At 33.6% G+C, this 12612-nt stretch overlaps 1 protein-coding gene across 1 annotated transcript in view; it reads left to right on the top strand.

Annotated features, from left to right (window-relative positions):
- tfc (Brevican core protein triforce) overlaps positions 1 to 12612 on the top strand; it is a 38512-nt gene that overhangs the window by 740 nt on the left and 25160 nt on the right. The gene's annotated exons all lie outside the window — the stretch shown is intronic.

Below are 12612 nucleotides of genomic sequence, written 5' to 3'. Positions count from 1 at the left end.
TGTCTGTGGACACATATGCATTTGTTAATAAGTAAGTATAACAGGTAGACATAAACTACATGAATAGACTTTAAATATATTGACTCTATAACAACTGTACAAAATGAAATTGACATTGTAGTTTATTTGATTAGAATGAAAAGTCGTAAACTTGCTGTAAGCAAGTATTATAATAAGTTACAATAAGGTGCGACATGTAAAACAATGATGAAGTTCCTGAGAGAGAAGGACTTTTGGACTTGTGACCGCAAAGAGCAAAAATAAAGGACGACGTGAAACAACTTATGGCGATGATGAAGGATATCAAATCATAAATGATGGAAGAAATGAAAGCAAATACAGTAAGTCAAAACCGTAAGTTTGGAGAGATAAAAGCAAGCCAAGTAAGTCAAGACCAGTAGGAGGAATGCAAGCTATCCAGGAGAGCAAGTTGGAGGTGATTAAAGCAAACCAGATCAAGCAAGATCAATTTGAAACAAAATTAGAAGAGATGGAACAAAAACGCTCTGCTTGCTCCATGGAGTGTGAACACGAATGCGGCCTAAGAAACTGTGCAGAACTTACAGAAGGAAGTTGATAAATTACAGGAAATGTCATTAAAACCAACAATAGTTGGGAGTTCAAATGCCTGTGGAAATATTAAACCTCCAGTATTAGACGGTAAGGCAGATTCATAGGAAACAATCTGAGGCTGCTGCTGAGGCGAACAATTGGACATTGGAGTGACAAAACCACCGCCTTGGTTATATCACTAAGAGAGAAAGTATCGAACCACAACTTGAACCAGAACTTAGAAATGAGGCTTGGAAACAAGCACCTGGAGCAAGTTTACAAGAGAACAGAAGCCAGACAAGCCAATAAACTTTGCAACAGTACGAAGCTGACATTGCCCATTTGTTTGTCTGGCTTATTCAACTGCAAGGACTAAAAATTTAAAAAAAAGAGATGGGATGGAATCAAAGGATGCAGTCTTGCCAGGATCACCCTGGGTGACCCTGGGAAGCTGGCGCCGAAGAAATATTTGGCGATGACTAAGGAAACACCTCCATACTATGGGGTTAGTGGATACACCTCTATGCAGGATGTGTGAACAGGAAGATGAAACTGTCGGGCATGTCTTATGCGAGTGTCCGGAGTTATCGTCAATAAGAGAGTGTGTGTTCGGTGAGTCTTGGCATACACCTGCCGACATAAAAGAGATGTCCACTAGTGACCTGTCCACCTTCCTGGGAAAGGCAGGGAGATGGACAGGTCACTAGGGGACAACTCGGGAGGATGTACAATGAGGCACATGTGGCCTAAGTGCTGTGGGTCTACACTCATCCTCCCTACTCTACAGATACAGATTCAACTGCATTTAAGAAGAACTGCTGAACTGAATCACCCAGTCAGGCTTAAATCGCCAATTAGAGACCTTTCGAAAAAAAATGAATGGAAATGTGGAGCAGGAGAAAGCAAGACAATGGTACCTCTCAAACAAAGCTTGTTACAAGAATCTTGGAATGCTGGAACTGCGGGCAAAAGAGCCAGGAAATCTATGTGTAGCCAGTTTTTACTTCTTCTTACCTTGTCAGACAACACTGTCAAGCCCCACTAAGGATCATTAAAGTAGGTCGACTTCAGCATGACAACACAAGCTTGATAGTGACCGGTAAGGTATGCGGACGAGAATGCCAAATAATGGTTGTTGGCACTGCTATCGTAAGACCGGACATAGTGAAGTACTACAGATGGAAAACAGCGTGATCATGAGTGAGCAAAATAAGATTGTTATAACGTCATCCGAATAGGATTCGAACACACGAAAGTTGCAGTGCTTAAGGATATCAACTTACCAGCAAGAACAGAAATCATCATAAAAGTACACTTGGATTGAGAAATCGATTCAAATTAACTTGTGCTCGTGGATTGAACCCTAGTTCAACAGAAGGACGACCAACCTTTTGTGAAGGTGGCTAACTAACTTAAAGAGAAAGACGACGTCATAGCCAAATTTGAGCCAGTAATAATGGTAACTACAGAAGAGTGGACAAAGCGAGACCAAACATCGATAGTGACCTTCCTCATTGTTTGATGTACCTAGTGAGAGAAGAACACGAAAATTTGGTCTTCTGCTTCTCACATTCTTCTAGTGTTTGCTTTAGTGGAAACAGATTTAGGAAAAACTCATTTGATGGGACATAAAATTTAAACTGATGACCAGTTGCCAATCAAGCAGAGTTTCAGAAGAACCCCATCGGCTAACAAACAGAAGTGCAGAATTTGATACAAAATATGGCAACTCGAAGCGTCATCGAGTCATCCACTAGCCCGAGGAGTTCTCCTGTGGTACTTGTTACTTAGAACAATGGGGCTTTTGGTTGAATTACAGAAGACTGAATGTCTTAGTCCAGGACAATTACCCTTTACCAAGAATAGATGACACCATTGATACTCTGGCTAATGCAAAATGGTTTTCTAGCTTGGACTTAAAAAATAGATATTGGCAAGTGGAGGTGGACCAACGGGGCAAAGAGAAAACCTTCTCAACTGGAAATGGGTTGTGTCATTTTAATGTTATGCCTTTTGAAAGTCTCAAAGAGACTGTATTCCGAAGATTGACCTGGAAAGCCTGCCTTGTTCTACTTAGATGATATCATCATTATGGAGAAAACATTTGAAGACCATCTACAAAACATCGAGGAAATCTTCAATAAGTTCTGAGGATGCAGTTTTTTCCAGAAGGAGGGTGAGTAAAACTGGAACAAGCATGAACTAAGCAGCTTTTTGGGATGGTGCTCGTATTCCAGCAAGTTTGTTCGTGGATTTTCTGATAATGCAGGACCCTTACGTAAATTGATGGAGAATAACCAGCCTTTCGAATGGATCCTAATAAGACAAGAAGTCATGGAGAAACAAGAATTTATTGAGGATGCAGATGCTGGTAACACTGGTAGGGAAAGTCTTGTCTCAAAAACAAAATGGCGAGGAACGAGTGATAGCCTACTTCAGTAAAGCATTATCAAAACCAGAGAGAAATTATTGTGTAACCAGAAAGGAGCTATTAGTTATAGTGAAAACAGTCGAACATTTTCATAAATACCTGAATGGACAACCTAAGGACCTTCTCTAAAATGGCTATGACGATGTGTATAGTCTCAAACTACTTGGTATTAATTATTACTCACACACACAGTCAATCACAACAATAAATAATAGTTTACTAAAACACAAATACAAACACTTTTTTGTTGAAAACAGTTAATTAAATATTGCTTAAGCCATTGTCGTGACAATTCTTACACCATAAACATAATATGTGATCGACATTTAAACATCTATTTATTTAATATTGTTTGGTCATTACTTACCACGCTACAGCTAACGTCTTAAATAAATGTTTATTAGTAAACTTAGACCGTAACATTAAAAATAGGTTTACTTTCCCCTAAAATAAAGAATAAAAATGATTCACTGCCATAATGCAAATACCAACAGTCAATTAGCTATAACAATAACCTGCGGACCTTTTGTTTTCCGTTTTGACCCACTTTATTAAGGTCATCATTTTCACCTTCAGGATTGCAAATAATTAACATAAATTTGATTTCCCAAATATAATGACGAATTGTCTAGTAAATGCAATTTTTTGAGGAACTCAACTTGCAAGGCATTTAAATTTTTTTGTCACGACTTTGTTAGTTCCACTGACATAATTAGATCGGCTTTCAAACGATCTGCAGATTGAATGGGGGGTATTCGAAGGGAGAATACAATGCAATAGACACTACTTGTTTAATTGTGTGGAACAGATCAATTGGACAGATATGCTGATTTAATTATGCAGATATTCGTCGCGTGTAAAAGCTACAAGTTGTAGAAAAAGAATCTCATTAAAAACTAGTTAAAAACCATCCTTGAAAGACATTTTTCTGTAATGGATGAGACTTTTTTCCAACAAAGACTCAGTGATATTAGCAAAATTTTCAAACACAAAAAAATCATTACAGTATCGAGGTTCAAGGGCTATCCTTTGATCCCACCCCTAAATCCTCCTCAAAAAATATCTGAAAAATTGCATTTAGTTTTGTTAAAGGAAGACCGGAAAAAATTGAAAATTTGACACCCTGTGTCTATAAAAAGCATTTGTGGTCTTATGTTTATATGACTTCAATATAGCTCCTGAGTGAGACTGTCATCAGAATGAGTGAGTTTATGTGTGTTATTTTTATAGTACTGCTTATACTGATTTTACTGGATTTTAATTTAAGAGCTTTATGGAGAGGATTTTGACGGTTGTCATACATAAAAATAGACTAAAACTAACTCTGTACTGATGATGGAATAAAATGCATTCAATCAACGTCAAACTGATTTTGTTACTTTTTAAGTATGTTTCGTTGTTTTGTGTACCTCAATGGGATTGAATTTGATAGTTTCTCGGTTTAGAACAGAACAGAAAACAGAGCTATAACTGACAGCCAAATGTCATCTGAGGGGCGCATTCAAAAGGATTGAGCAAGCCAGAGAAATCTTCATAAGTATGAAATAATTTTTTACACGACTAGACCTCAGTTTGGAACTCAGAACTCGAATGATCAGATGCTACGTCTTCTCTGTTCTCACTCTATGGGTGTGAAAGCTGGACACTAAATCCACAGACCGAAAAGAGAATAGAAGCTTTCGAAATGTACGTGTATAGACGGATGCTGCGAATTTCATGGATACAAAGGATCACCAACGATGAAGTACTCCACAAACAAAAAGAACTACTGATCACCATCAAGGAAAGAAAAATGCAATACCTCCGCCTACTCCAACCTTCGGCAGGAGAGGGCGTGATAAAAAGAAGAAGAAATGTCATCTGTCAAAATATGACGTAATAATGTAATACAAAGGAGAACCAAGGTTTAGGAATAACACTCTGGACTTGTACGGCGCTACAGGAAAGTAAATATTTTAAATGAAGAAACACATTCAAAATATGTATGTTTCTATTATAGGCTGTTACGTCACTCCATTGTACTTTGATTTTTGCTATATATCGGTAGTGTCCGCGGGTAGATTGAACCAGTGAGTAATGACCCATTACTCACAGGGAGGTGATGGGTGAAATTATCCATGCAAAACTAGCAAGTAATATAAGCATATTATTAAACAGTGATACTTATATAGACATAAATTAATCAATTTACAATCCCTTTTATTACAAATTACGCATTTTGCGTAAATCTAACTGTAACTAAAACGTTATTGTATTGAAATCGCCTTAATAATAAACAAAACAACCGTCACGTTTCTGATGCATAATCGTGACGGGAAGAATTTATATACCCTACATACACTTTATGCAATAATTTAAATCAACTGATTATTTTGTGACTAATAAGCTTTCAATTAAACCCCGACACCGTATATGTTAATGAAACAAGAAAAATGTACAGGAATTTGATTTATTTGCAATAAAAACCGTCAGTAGTTCTAGAGGCACGGGATATTATGTAATACTTTAATAACGCAACAGTTAACTAAAACTGTAAATGCTAATGTCAATAATATTACTAATATAGGAGCTGCATCTAATAAAATGCTGTCTAGCAATTAAAAGTAATTAATGCTAATTCTTGTGTGTTAAAAGTACGTATGTGGGTTATGTTACTAAAACATATTTTGGAGATTAAAAAGCAAAACAAATGTTTAACTGTTTAACTGAGAAAATTAGATGTGCTTGCTTGTTTTCCAAAATGTTCTCAATATAATAATAATTTTACCTTCCTTGAAGTAATTTCATACATTTCAAAATAAAGCACCACAAAATCCAAACAATAATAATGTAAAATAGAATTTTTGAAGATTTTACTGAAATTTTAATAATGCATATAGAATAACGGAAGAAGCCACTTATATTTTAAGATTTTTGACTGACTGATTGGTAAAAAGAAGAGCAGAAGAATGTATTCAAATGATTGAGCTGGATAATTGTCCAGAAATTGTGAAAGACAACTGACAATCCAAACATATTTTAAAGAAGAATTGAATTATTTTAACGTTAGAAAAGAAAAACGGAACAATGTGTTAAAATGAGTTGGCTAATTGTTCATAAATTTTAAAATATGACTGATTAACAGGTGGCAAAACGAAAACTGACTAATTGATTTCTAAGACTAAACATATTTTAAGGAAGAATTAATTTATTTTACCATTAGAAAAGAAGAGCGAACAAATTTATGAAAATTTTGCTCAGAAATTTTCAAAGAAGACTGACTGATCGGTTTTGAAAAACTAAGAATTATGATCTTTTAGTTTTATTAAAGAAAAGTAGAAGAATGTATGGAAATGACTGAACTGCTAATTGCCTAAAAATTGTGAAAGAAGACTGACTGTTTAATTTCAAAGGCCAAAAATATTTTAGAGGATAATTAAGTTTTCTTAGCATCAGAAAAGAAAAAAGGAACAATGATTTTAAAAGCAGCACATTTTAAAAATAAATAAAGTTCTTTTAGCGTCAGAAAAGGAGAATGAAAGATTGTGTTGAAATTATTGAGCTGGCTAACTGCTCAGAAATTTTGAACGACTACTGACTGATAGATTTTAGAAGCCAAATATAATTTAAAGAAGAATTAAATTCTGTCCGCGTCAGTAAAGAAGAACCGAAAAATATGTGGAAATTATTAAGCTGGCTAATTGTTCATAAACTTTGGAAAATGACTATTTGGATTTGGAAAAGGCAAACAAACTTTAAAGAATAATTAAGTTCTTTTAACGTTAGAAAAGAAGAGGAGAAGAATGTGTGGAAATTACTGAGCTGGCTAATTGCCCAGGAATTTTAAAAGAAGACTGACTGGTTAAATTCTATGGCCAAACATATTTTAAAAAAGAATTTTTTTATTATCAGAAAAGAAAAACGAAACCCTGTGTTAAAATGATTGAGCTAGCTAATTGTCTAGAATTTTGAAAGCTGACTGAATGGTGGAATTTAGAAGCCAAATATATTTTAAAGAAGAATTAAATTCTTTTAGTGCCAGAAAATAAGAAACAAGATATTGAGAGCATCTCAAAAGAAGAGAAAAAAAAAAGAATTAAACAGAGAAAGGAAACAAGAAAAATTTAAAAAACAATTCACGAGTAAAAAGAGACGGAAAACAAGAGAGTTTTAGAAGTTTGTACTATAACTCGTACAAAGAAGTACAGAAATTTGATATCTATCTTTCAACTCTTCTCTTGTTTATTTTTTTTATTAATTGTTCTTTTTCTCCTTTTTTATCCCTGTTTCTCGTTTCTTGAGGTACTTTCTTGTTTTTGGGCTGTGAAAATTCTGAATACCAGCCAGGTAATTTCGAGATTTGTACTATTTTTAGCGATAGTGTAATTGATGCACAAAAAACATGGTTTTTTGGTATTTGGCCGTTGTTTTAGTCATTCGAATGGCTGTTGGTGTGGTTATATTTCTTATTGCAATGTCTAATTTCTGTTGTGTTTATTGTTTAAATGTACTTTTTTAGTAGATTTTTCAAATTTTACAACCATCACAACTAAAATAAAAATCATCTTGCAACACCTGTAATACTTGATCTTGCTATTAAACGAGTTTATCCAACACAAAACTGGGTTAAGTGTTAAGAATGAATAGTTTTAGTTCAATGGCAGTCACCACTAATTGGTTTCAAACATTGTTTCGTAAATCTCATGTAAACAGTGTGTGTATTTTTTAATCACGTGCTGTCAATAGGTTTTATGCTAAATACGATCAACCGATAAGTGGAATCAGCTTTGGTATTTTATCCGGACGAGTTTGGGAATTTTGTTCAATAAGGTCGACCGCTTCTGAATAAGTACCTGTCTGTATTCTTCTGTCAGTTTTTTTTTTGTCATAAATGCAAGGGAGAGAAACCAGTCGCAAAAGTGCAATAACATCCCGAAAGGTTATAATGTAAATGGTTTGGTAGAGGAATTTTAACTTTTTGCAAAGTTCAACGTTCTGAATTCCATATACCAAAATTGATTGGAATTAATCAGTTGCATCAGATTTTAACCAATTTCCCATAAATTTCAATAATTATTTAGTGACTACTAATAATTACAAATAATTTGGATTTGCAACATTCAGTTTTATAACAAAGCCACTTAAATTAACTTATGACTTGATTAATGACGTACTTTCTTCTTGTAATTATATGTTATTTTCAACAAATGTTTATCCAAAGATTTATTCCCTGCAATCACTAGAATTGTTAAACAGACTGTTGTTACAATGCACTTTCATTTACGACCATATGTATGTATTTATCAAGACTAAAAACTAATGTTGAATTATAATAGTTTTACTGCAATCTAACATCGTTAATATACCAAAGGTCTATAAAATTGTTAATATTCATACAAAACCAAGTGGAATAAAGTAATGATCTACTAAATCTCTCTCTAATCTCTATTCTACTAAAGAGGTATTTTGACTGTTTTAGGCCTGATTTCACCATCGTACCACTATTCCAACGTTACCCTATACATTTGTCAAAATTCTTGAAGTCAATACCTAAGGACTACGTCAAATTAAATTTTAACCGACGAATAGCGTTAAATCATGGTTTAACGGCGAGACTTTGTCCAGATTAAACTTCTTTTATTACAGTATTTTTGGTTTTAAATGCAATGGTTACGTCACTGTTAATAAACAATTAAACAAGACTCAACCTTTAAACTGCGTTTTAAAAGTCACGTGATGACTGATTTTGACAGGTGTCAACTGGTCTTTACAGTCGTGAAAGTTCAGAATTTGCATTATCAAAGTCACGTGACATGTCTCTTACAATTTCAAATTTTCCAACTGTCTAAATTTAATTTGCTACAATTTCAACAATTCAGCTACATTTTAAAAGTCACGTGACTTATTTTTACAGGTGTCAACTTGCTTTTTCAGTGTTGCAAGCTTTTAAAATTGCATAATCAAAGTCACGTGATGATTTACAACTGTCTAAATTAGAGTTAGCAAATTTTTACAATTCAAACTATTTTTCTGGTCACGTGACGGTTTTGACAGTTGTCTACTGGCCTTTACAGTGTTGCAAGCTCAAAAATGGCATTATCAAAGTCACGTGACATGTCTCTTACAATTTCAACTTTTGCAACTGTCTAAATTTCATTTACTAAGATTTCAACAATTAAACTACTTTCATTTTAAAGGTCACGTGACTGACTTTGACGGGTGTCAACTAGTTTTTACAGTGTTGCAAGCTCAGAACTGCATTATCCCTGTCACGTCACGTGTATACTATAATTTCAGCTTTTAGGTCACGACAAAGAGTTTTTAGGTCAGTTTTCAAAGTTGAAACCGTTGAAAATCAAGGTAAAAATTATAACTTTGACTTCATAAGTCAAATTAGAGATTGCAAGACAGTTTTAATACTTAAAAGACAGCCTTCAAGCTTCAAAGTAAATTTTGAAGCCGGTAATCTTGGAAATCAGAAAGTTTGAGTTTTTAGGTCAATTTTCAAAGTTAAAACCGCTAAAAACCAAATAAAAAAAACATAAAAATTGTGCTTTTCTTGGTTGTTCTTCTTAAATAATATTAAATCAAAAAAATCGTGGGAGACGGTTATCTTAAATCTTAGAAAATAAGCATTTTATTCACAGTGTATTATGACTGCCGAATTATCATTACTAAAAGGAATTGATTCTAAATTATAAAGGGTGGCTGAAAATTAATGTATTTGCCGCCAGTCATGCAAATCTTGAAAGCTGTATTTTTTTTGTATAATAGTATATTAATGTTAAGAACGAAAGGCCATTAGAATTGCATTAAAATGATAAATTATATTCCAATATTTTATATCTTAAATCTTACGAATTTGAAAATTTGTAATAGAAAACACAAATTTGTAATAAAATATTGCTTTCGTGGCAAAAATACAAAATTTGAAACAACAATAAAAATACAAATACAAAAGCATAACTAATTTACTTTCACAAGTGAAAATTACGAAAATTTAATCAGATTTTTTCTTAGCTAGCAATTAGTTAGCCTTTTTTTGCAAATTCTAGATTAGACTAAAATTTATTATTTTGATGATAGTGAAATTTTGTTTACGGCTTATTGGGACACTTTGTATTTTGCTTTCAATTTCGAAATCCTCACTCATTTAGTTTGCGTTGCTATATAAAGAGATGGTAAATAATTTAGCTGCCCATAACATTGTACGTTCAATACTTTTCTGACTTAAAGTAAATTGTAACACAAAAGCAGAGGAGTAGCACAACTGTGAGAATTCTTCTGCGCAAACATTAGTTTAACCAAATTAACTAAAATTTTACTACAAAACTCGTGAAAGCACTTGTGAATTATAATTAGCGTCACTTGAAACTACCAAATATTGCTAAATAAAACTAGACACTAATGCATGATCTCATACAAGAAATCTAAAAGGGCGTGACAATTGCGTTGGCTAAACAATAGAATTTCTCGTGTGTTTGTGTGGGTGGCAAAATCAATAACCGGTCTTGTTCAATTAAATATTTGTAAACATTTTTACTGATTGTTCGAACACTTATCGCCTTCTTTAAGAGTAGAGTACGCCACTGGTCGCAGCCATATAAAAAGAACTGCATTTTTCACTGCGTCGAACATCATCGCATTTAAGTAGATTACCTTCACATTTTCAAGACTGAAAACAATTAAAGTACACTTAAGGGACTTCGGGTTGTTGGTTACAGGTAAATCATCTTAATCGTGGAAGTTTTCTTCTTACTTAGCTACGTAAAATAGACTGTTTTCCCGAAACTTAGGAAGAGTAAATTGCTTACTAACTAATTTTGTCCTATTGGGTTTACTTCTACTGTCTGTTCGTTATGTTCATAACGGTTTAGAGAACAGATTTGCCAATTGGACCTGGCTGATTCTATATGAAGAATTTTTCAAAATTTTTAAAACTCTGATGCAATTCCTGAAAAAAAGTAAGCAAAATAGCTAGATTTACGGAAGTTTTGTTGTTACTTTTTCGAATGTCCTGTATATGTTCAATCGTGTTGTGGTTAGAACGACGTAAAAAAGCAGTTCAAGAAAAACATTTTGAGCTTTTTCCGGTCACTGAAACCCCAAAAATGGTGAAGAAACAAAATTTTTAAAATTTTGACTCAATTTCCAAAAAAAAAGTCAAATATCTCGGAACGGTTACAGTTACCGCAATTTTACTAAAAACCAAAAATGTGCAGAATAACTTTTTGCACCCAGTGGACTTCTTCCCAGTGGGTTTCTTGAATACCCAGTATATGGTGAATTGCGTTACGGTTAGCACGACATGAAAGAACAGGTCAAAACAAACATTTTGAAATTTTTACAGTCGCTGAATTTTTAATTTTTCTGCAATTTCCAAAAAAAGCAGTTAAAAAGTCAAGTATCTCGGAAAGAGTTACAGTTACTAAAATTTTACAAAAGACTAGAAATGTTCAGAATAACTTTTTGCACCCAGTGAACAGGTTTACACCCACTTGAAAATGGACAAACGCAGTCACAACTGGCAGAGCGTTTGCTTCAAATTTCACTGTTCTTCTTTTTGTTTTTTGAACACCCAGTATATATTCAATTGTGTTACGGTTAGCACGACATGAAAGAACAGGTCAAAACAAACATTTTGAAATTTTTACAGTCGCTGAAATCCCAAAAATAGCGGAAATACGAAATTTTTTAAAATTTTTATGCAATTTTAAAAAAAATAAGTAAAAAAGTCAAATATCTCGGAAAGAGTTACAGTTACTAAAATTTTACAAAAGACTAGAAATGTTCAGAATAACTTTATGCAACCAATGGACAGGTTTACACCCATTTAAAACCAGACGAACTGGCTCACAAGTGGCACAGGACTAGTTTCAAATTTAACTGTTGTTTAATTTGTTTTTTGAACATCGTGTATTTGTCCAATCGTATTGCGGTTAGCACGATGAAAAAGAGCAGTTTAAAACGAATATTTTAGGATTTTTACGGTCGTTGACACCATAAAAATGACAAAGATACAAAATTTTTAAAATGTCAATGCATTTTCCAAAAAAAGAATGTTCAGAACTTTTTTACCCAGTGGATAGGTTTACACCCACTTAAAACCGGACAAACTCGGTCACAACTGTCAACTTTTTTGAACACCCAGTATATGTTCAATGGTGTTACGGTTAGCACGACATGAGGGAGCAGTTCAAAACAAACATTTTGAGCTTTTTACAAACGCTGAAACCTCATGGCGGAAAAAGTCAAATATCTCGGAAACGGATACAATCACGGAAATTTTACAAGAAACCGAAAAACTTTGTTTTGTGACACTCTACAGGACCGGAAATGCTCTTTAAAATGACGCAACAATGAAGTGCCTACAATCAGTTTTCGAGATATTTTATTGCTTTAAAAACAAAGTTTGGGAGAGAAACAAATGTTAAATAGCAAAAAGTCCTACTATGTATACCTAGTTTACGAGAGTTGCTTACTGAGACACCCTGTACCTTTCAAGATGATTTTAGACATATTTCCTTTGTTTTCAACTTCTTCAATTTTAAATTGTCTGAATTATTTTTTACCGCAAAAATAAATAGATTATTCCAATTATTATTTGACAAGCGACTCGTGAGGCAATGTTTTCTAATCAGATGTGAGCT

Source organism: Ips typographus, linkage group LG3 (assembly GCF_016097725.1).
Source record: "Ips typographus isolate SLU linkage group LG3, UJ_Ityp_2.0, whole genome shotgun sequence".
Lineage (NCBI taxonomy): Eukaryota > Metazoa > Arthropoda > Insecta > Coleoptera > Curculionidae > Ips > Ips typographus.
The sequence above is the reverse complement of the archived record's forward strand: the minus strand, read 5'-3'. Positions and strand labels throughout refer to the sequence as shown.